General features: G+C 38.8%; 1 pseudogene; it reads left to right on the top strand.

Moving 5' to 3' along the window:
• The first annotated feature begins 609 nt into the window (after positions 1-609).
• On the top strand, positions 610-2,319 carry LOC119537744 (annotated as a pseudogene).
• Positions 2,320-8,175: the final 5,856 nt, after the last annotated feature.

Genomic DNA, 8,175 nt, shown 5'->3' with positions numbered 1-8,175 from the left:
ATTGTATTGCTAAATCAGGAACTAAAAATGTTAGAATAATACTATGGACTACCTTGTAATTAAAATGGGTCACCAGGTAAATATTTCCAATACATGTGCGATTACCACCTAATTGAATCCTCTAGAACAGGAAGATTTGGAACTAAATGAGTAACAATATTATACAATTGCATCTGCAACAGTACTTGAAGCTTAATTATTAGAGTGGTAATTCAACTATTAATAGTCAGAACACTCATACTCTGTACTTGTACCCATGGGATTTTATTTATGGCATTGAGGACTTCCTATTAAGCATCATGCAATAACTGAAATTCCAGGGTACAGTGTAGTGGGAGAAGAGCAACCTACTCGCAGTGGGGAAGCCTGGTTACAGTTCAATTCATTTGTCCTTTACACACATAGCCATTCTTTAAGCTACTTGTTGCTCATGCTAGAGGGCACATAAATTAACAAAAACTTATAGTATCTAATGAGTTTGGTAGAAGTTGTCCAACTCATTTACCTATATTTGGAGAACATCAAAAATCCATGTAATAGTTTCTGTCCTCCTCTCTGATATACAGATGGCTGCATCTTTTCATGCATTGCCAGCCACATCCCTGAGACATGAAGAAAGTTGGAATAAGCGGATTTGGCTGTATTGGATGCCTGGTCACGGGGACTAGTGTAAACTCCAGCAAAGTGTAGGCTGTTGCCATCAATGACCCCTTCAATGACCTCAAGTTCATGGTGAATGTAATCCACTATGATTCCACCCATGGGAAGCGCAATTTCAAAGGCACTGTCAAGGCTGAGAACTGGAAGTTTGTCTTCAGTGGGTATCCCATTACTATCTTACAGGAGACAACATCAAATGTGATGATGCTGGTGCTGAATATGTTGTGGAGTCCACTGGTGTCTTCATGACACTGGACAAGGCTGAGACTCTCTTAAAGGGTGGCACCAAAAGAGTCATCATCTCTGCTGCTTCAGCTGATGCCCCCATGTTTGTGATGGGTATGAATCATAAGAAGTATGTGCCATTTTGTATATATTATGTCCCCCAGAAAAAGCCATATTCTTTAATGCAGTTGTGTGGGGCCAGACATATTAGTGTTGACTAGGTTGGAATCTTTTTATTGAGTGTTTCTGTGGAGAGTGACTCAATCAACTGTGAGTGAAACGTTTGGTTAAATTATTTCCATGGAGATATGGACCCTACCCATTTAGGGTGGATCTTAATTTAATCACTGGCATCCTATAAAAGAGCTCACAAACAGAAGGAGCTGAGAGCAGCTAAGAGGAACATTTTGGAGGGCAGCTGAGAGAGACTTTTGGAGAGATACTGGCTGACACTTGGAGATGCTTGGAGCTGCAGACAAAGATGTTTGGAGATGTTAAGCTAAGAGACAAAGCACAGAGTTTGCCCCAGGATATGCTAAGATAGGAACCCCAGGCACTTACAGAGAAACATTTTGGGAGAAAGAACCAAGAGCACACAGGAACTGAGGAGAGGAGCTGAAACACAACCTGGGGTCAGCAAACGCCAGCCATGTGCCTTCTCAGCTAACAGAGGTTTTCTGGGTGTCATTGGTCATCCTTCAGTGAAAGCTTTCTCTTGTTGATACCTTAGTTCAGACACTTACGGCTGTAGAACTGTAAATTTGTAACCAAATGAACCCCCTTTTTAAAAGCCAACCCATTTCTGGTGTTTTTCATAATGGCAGCATTAGCAAACCGGAACAAAGTATAACTCCCTCAAGATCATCAGCAATGCTTCCTGTACCACTAACTGCCTGACACCCTGGCCTAGGTCATCCATGACAACTTTGTTATTGTCAAGGGACTCATGACTGCTGGCCACGCCATTGCTGCCACCTAGAAGACTGTGGATGGTCCCTCCAGGAAAATGTGATATCATGACCATGAGACTACTCAAAACATCATCCTTGTCTCTCCCAGTGCTGCCAACGTGGTGAGCAAGTTCCTCCCAGAGCTGAAAGGAAAGCTCACTGAATTGGCCTTCTGCATTCCCACCCCCAACGTGTCCATTGTGGATCTGACCTGCCATCTGGAGAAAGAAGCCAAATACAATGACATCAAGAAGGTAATGAAGGTAGTGAAGTCAGAAGGCCCCTAAAGGGCATCCTTAGCTACACTGAGGACCAGGTTGTCTCCTGCAACTTTAACTGTGACGTCCACTCTTCCACTTTTGATGCTGTGGCTGGCATTGCTCTCAGCAATCACTTTGTCAATCTTATTTTCTGGTTTGACAATGAATTTGGCTACAGCTACAGGGTGGTGGACATTATGGCCTACATGGCCTCCAAGGAGTAAGAGCTCCTCTAGAACACCAGCCCAAGAAGCAGCATAAGAGTAAGAAAGAGGCAGTCAGCAGCTGGGGAGTCCAAGCCCTGCTTGATCCCCCAATGCTGAAAATCATTTGTCTGTTTTGAGAATTGTGTGTGTGGTTTTTTTTTTGTATAGTGTTATTTTCCTTGGCTCACTCTCTGAAAGTAGAATTACTTGGCCAGAAAATACAATCTTTACTTTCTTTTCCCCCTGTTCCAGTTTGCTAAGGCTGCTTTATACAAAACACTAGAAATGGATTGGCTTTCATAAAGGGGATTTATTAGGTTACAAATTTACAGTTCTAAGAGCATAGGTGTACAAACTAAGGGATCAACAATGGGATACCTTCACTGAAGAAAGGCCAATGGTGTCCAGAACACCTCTTGTCTTCTCGGGACTCATGTGGCTGCTGTCTGCAGGTCCTTTGCTCCTGGGACATTTGTCCAAAATGTCTCTTGGCTTCTGTCTTAGTGCTTCTCTCCCAGCTCCTGTGCATCCATGCTTCTTTCTCCTAGGATGTTTCTTTCTAAGCATCTGGGGGTCCTCTCTTATCTTCTCCAGGGCAAACTCTGGGCTGCATATCTTAGCTTAGCATCTCCAAGCCTCTTTCTGTCTGCATGTCCAAGCATCCAGGTCTGTGTCAGTGCCTGAGCTCTCTTAAGGAACTCTAGCAAACTAATCAAGACCCACCTTGGATAGGTAGGGACACACTTCCATGGAAATAATCTAATCAAAGAGTCTCACCCACAGTTGGGTGGGTCATATCTCCATGGAAACAACCTAATCAAAAGGTCCCACTCACAATAGGTCTGCCCCCACAAGACTGCATTAAAGAACTTCACTTTTTCTGGGGTACGTAACAGATTCAAACCAGCACACAACCCCAAAGATTGTTTTCTGATTAGTAGATATTCTTGTTCTTTACTGTTTTCTTTTTGTTTTTTTTTTTCTTTTAAATAGTTTTTCTTGTCTTAAAATGGCAACAGTTTTTAGGAACATACATCCTGAGGCCACAGGCTGGTTTCTCTTAGGGCTGCTATTAATCCACCCATGTCTACTGACTTTCATATTAGTTATGAAAGAAGGCTTAGGTCAGAGATTGGCACATGATAGACAGGCTTGCAGTCTGTTTCCATACGTCCTTCCAGCTAAGAATGTTTTTTATGTTTTTTACAAGATTGCAAAGTCAACAAAACAAAGACTAATATGTGACAGAGACAGTAAAATATTTACTATCTCGACCTTTACAATAAAGTTTGTTGACTCCCAATTTATGTTGGTGAGAATTGGTAGCTGGTTTGGGATCCCTCAGCAATTTGTAGGTGATGTCTGATTTCCCTGTTCACTTTTTTTTAAAATTAAATTCAGTTTTACTGAGATGTATTCACAACCATACAGTCATCCATGGTGTACAATCAGTTGCTCACAGTACCATCATATAGTTGTGCATTCATCACCCCAATCTATTTTTCAACATTTTCCTTACACCAGAAAGAATAAGAATAAGAATAAAAAAGATAAAAGAACACCCAAATCATCTCCTCCATCCCACCCTATTTTTCACTTAGTTTTTGTCCCCATTTTTCTACTCATCCATCCGTACACTGAATAAAGGGAGTGTGATCCACAAGGCTTTCGCAATCACACTGTCACCCCTTGTAACTACATTATTATACAATCGTCTCTAAGAGTCAAGGCTACTGGGTTGCAGTTTGATAGTTTCAAGTATTTACTTCTAGCTATTCCAATACACTAAAACCTAAGAAGGGTTATCTGTATAGTGCATGAGACTGCCCACCAGAGTGATCTCTTGACTCCATTGAAATCTCAGCCACTGAAACTTTATTTCATTTCATTTTGCATCCCCCCCTTTTGGTCAAGAAGTTTTTCTCAATCCCATGATGCCAGGTCCAGATTCATCCCTGGAAGTCATCCTTTGTTGCCAGGGAGATTTACACCCCTGGGTGTCAGGTCCCATGTAGGCGGGAGGGCAGTGAGTTCACCTGCTGAGTTGGCCTAACTAGAGAGAGAGAGAGGGCCACATCTGAGCAACAAAGAGGTACTCAGGGGGAGACTCTTGGGCACAATTATAAGCAGGTTTAGCCTCCTTTGCAGTAATGAATTCCATAAAGGCAAGTCCCGAGATAAAGGGCTCAGCATACCAAACCACCAGTCCTCAATGTTTGTGAGAACATCAGCAGCAATCCAGGTGAGGAAGCCCAACACATCTGCATTTTCCCCCAGCTCCTCAGGGGCGCCTTGCCTGTATATTTTTATTCTCTGCCCAAATTACTTTGGGATGTGTTGCTATTTCACTCTAACCTATACAAACCTACGATATCTCACTTCCTATTCAAAGTTCCATGTAATTATGGTGTTTGAACAAACTGACTGTAGAAATTATATTGTTAGGAAATATAGAACCTGCACCAAATAAACATCTCTTCCCTTGGTCTCTCATGGATCCCTGATCACTTTTAATCCTCCTTCTTTGAGTAATGGGCATAACTGTGGGAGTCTCGTTGCCGGACTAATCCAGCCATTCATCAAGTTGTCTTAACTGTTTGAACTGGACATGCCTTTAGCGTCTCTGTATGTGGAGTTGATGATGGTTTGCAAATATGAATTTTGCCATTTCCTGCTGATCCTCAATCTGAGTTTCCCTCAATAGTAATGTTTGGCAAAATTATAGTATAATATCATAACCAAAATATTGATGTTGATACAATCTACCAACTAATATTATTCAGGTTTCCTCAATTTCACACATACACATTCATTTATGCTTGTGTAGGTGTTTGTGTGTGCATGTCTGTGTTGCATTAATTTTTATACACTTTTAGTAACAAATTGGGTCATGTGTCATGTTATTTAATGTTTAAATGGTTTGTAGAATCACCAGTAAAGACACTTGGGCCTGAAATTTTCTTTGTGGGTAAGTTAGTGATACAAAATAGATTTCTTGAATACATGCAAGAGTGTCCAGTTCTTTTTTGTTTGTTTTTGGACACTGTTGTAAAGAAATGTGTAAATTCCAATTATTTGCTACTTATTTATAAAATATAATTAATTTTTAGTATCATTGTTGAGTCTGTGACCTTTTTTAATTCACTTATTAATTCCAATAGTTGTCCTCTAATTTGCTCAGATTTTCTACAGGAACTGTACTGTACTGTCATCTGAATATCCAGACAGTTTTATTTCTTCTTTTCCAATATATATTTCTTTTTTAAAAAATAGGCTCTGTTTTTTAGGTTTAAAGAAAAATTGCACAGAATGTACAGAAAGTTCCCATATATCCCTTCTCTCTCTACAGTTTCTCCTATTATGTCTTGTGTTACTGCGGTACCTTTGCTCCAAGTGATGAACCAATGTTCATATATGATTATTAACTAAAGCCCATGGTTTATATTAGAGTTCACTCTTTTTGTCGCATGGTGCTTTGCATATTTTCATGTATCCACCGTTAAAGTATCATCCAGAATAGTTTCACTGCCCTAAAAATGCTCTGTGTTCCATCTATTCATCCCTCCCCATCTTCCCCTGAAGCCCTGACAACCCCTGGTCTTTTTACTGCCTGTTCAAGAATGTCATATACTTGGAATCATACAGATGTAATCTTTTCAGACTGGCTTCTTTCTCTTAGCAATATGTATTAACGTTCCTGCATGTTTTTTCTTGACTTGATTATTTTTATTGCTGAATAATATTCCATTGTATGGTTGTACCAGTTTATTTACAAATTCACCTATTAAAGGGCATTTTGCTTCCTCCCAAATTTTGAGAAACATGAATAAAACTGCCCTTAATCTGTATGCATATTTTTCTGTGGACATAGGTTTTCAAATCATTTGGGTAAACACTTAGGGGCGGGATCACTGGATTACATGTTAAGCCTATGTTTAAATTGGCAAACTGCCTTCCAATGTGGCTGTACCATTTTCCATTCCCGCCAGTAATGAATGAGGGTTCCTGGTTTCCACATCCTTTTTAGCCTTTGGTGTTGTCAGTGATTTGGATTTAATTGTCCGACTAGATACAGAGTGGTATTTACTTGTTTGAAATTGTAATTCCTTAGGGACACATGATGTTGAGCTTCTCTTCAAACTTTTTTTGCCATCTGTATTTGGGTGAGGTTTCTCTTCAGATCTTTTGCTCCTTTTTAAATTTGGTTGTTTGTTTCCTTACAGTTGAATTTAAGACTGCTTTGAATATTCCAATACATAATGCCTTTTACTTGTTTCTGTTGTCTTATTCTCAATCCAGGACCTACATTTCATTGATGAATGTAAGTGGTGGGTGTTGATATGTTCCTTGACATGTTCCAAATCACAGATAGAATACATTTTATCTCTGACCATTAATTGTGATGTTAGTAGGTTTTACTTTGTTTCCCTTTATCATATTGATATTCCTAATTTATTATTATTGCAAACTGGTATGGGATTTTGTTAAATGTTTATTCTGCATGCATTGAAATGAACATATGAACATATGGTTTTTCTCCTTTTGTTGCTCTTTTTATTTAGTTCTATTTTTTTTAGTGATTATTCTGTGGTTTACACCCTGATATTCCTACATATCATCTAGACTCTCTTCATTATTTTCAGACTGGATTGTTGTTATTGCTCTACCTTTACATTCATGTAGTCTATCATCAGCCATTTCTGAATCACTGCTCTTAAGCCAATCCTTCTTTTGTTTTGTAATTTGACTTACTTTAGTTTTTAGTTCTAATGTTGCAGGGTTTTTTTGTTTGTTTCTCCTTTTCTGTTGACATTCCCTTTTTACTCATTATTATAAGCATACTTTCTCTAAATCCTCCTTCCCAGATATATTGGCTGCTATTATTTCAGAGTTGGTCTCCACTGATGGTCTCTCGTCTTGAGTGTGGGTCATGTTTTCTTTTCTTTGTAGGTAGCATAATTTTAGTTTGCATCCTAGGAATGGAAATGTCATGACATAGATACTGGATTCTGTATATTTCTCTCAAGAATATTAATTTTTTTCAGGGAACTAATTTTATAGAACTTGAATTCTATATTCTCCCCTGCAGGATGCAGCAGCTGAAATCTCTGTTCAGTTCCCACAGCTGTCTGGGCTGCTTTGCATCTGTCTCAAACGTGTAGTTCAGATATTTATTCAGAGTATGGTATTTTAACATTTCCTCTCTAAGAAAACCATGGGCAGAGTAAGAATTACTATGGTTAGAGTATGGTGGGAGAGAGGAATTGAAAAACAAAGCATTGAGGTAAATCTGTGATAAACCTTAGGAAGAAAGCAGAGAAGATGTGGAATATTGTTCATTGAAATCTTTCAAATGGTTTATATAAATATTAATACTTCTGGAATTTCAGTATCTACTGCAGCAACTGTGTTCACATCAAGAACACCAATAGAACAGAAGCCTGTGTTACCATCAGGATGTTCAATTCGATTCAAATGATGTCTATTTCTATATATCTGAGTATCTATCTATTGAACTATCACTCCCTGTGTACTATACTTTGCAATCAGTTTGAGACAATATGAACAAAGAGTCAAGGTCCCTGCCTGCCTTTATGAAATTTGGAGTATGAGGGTTTAGAGTGGGTTTAAGGGATTCTCAATGATAGTAATACATGATTAACAATGGCAGCTCTATGAATACAATCTGTAAAAAATTGAGATAAGTAGTATCTTTAAACTTGAAAAACAACATAAGTTTTTTGGTAGAACAAACTTCACTTATCCTCAAGAAAGTGAAAATGATTATATGGCTCAGTTATGCAAGTAAAGTTACCAGTTCCTGCCTCATAGTTATAGTGAGTCAAAAAAAAAAAAATGTTTGTAAGTGAAAAT

Source organism: Choloepus didactylus, chromosome 6, assembly GCF_015220235.1.
Source record: "Choloepus didactylus isolate mChoDid1 chromosome 6, mChoDid1.pri, whole genome shotgun sequence".
NCBI lineage: Eukaryota > Metazoa > Chordata > Mammalia > Pilosa > Megalonychidae > Choloepus > Choloepus didactylus.
The sequence above is the reverse complement of the archived record's forward strand: the minus strand, read 5'-3'. Positions and strand labels throughout refer to the sequence as shown.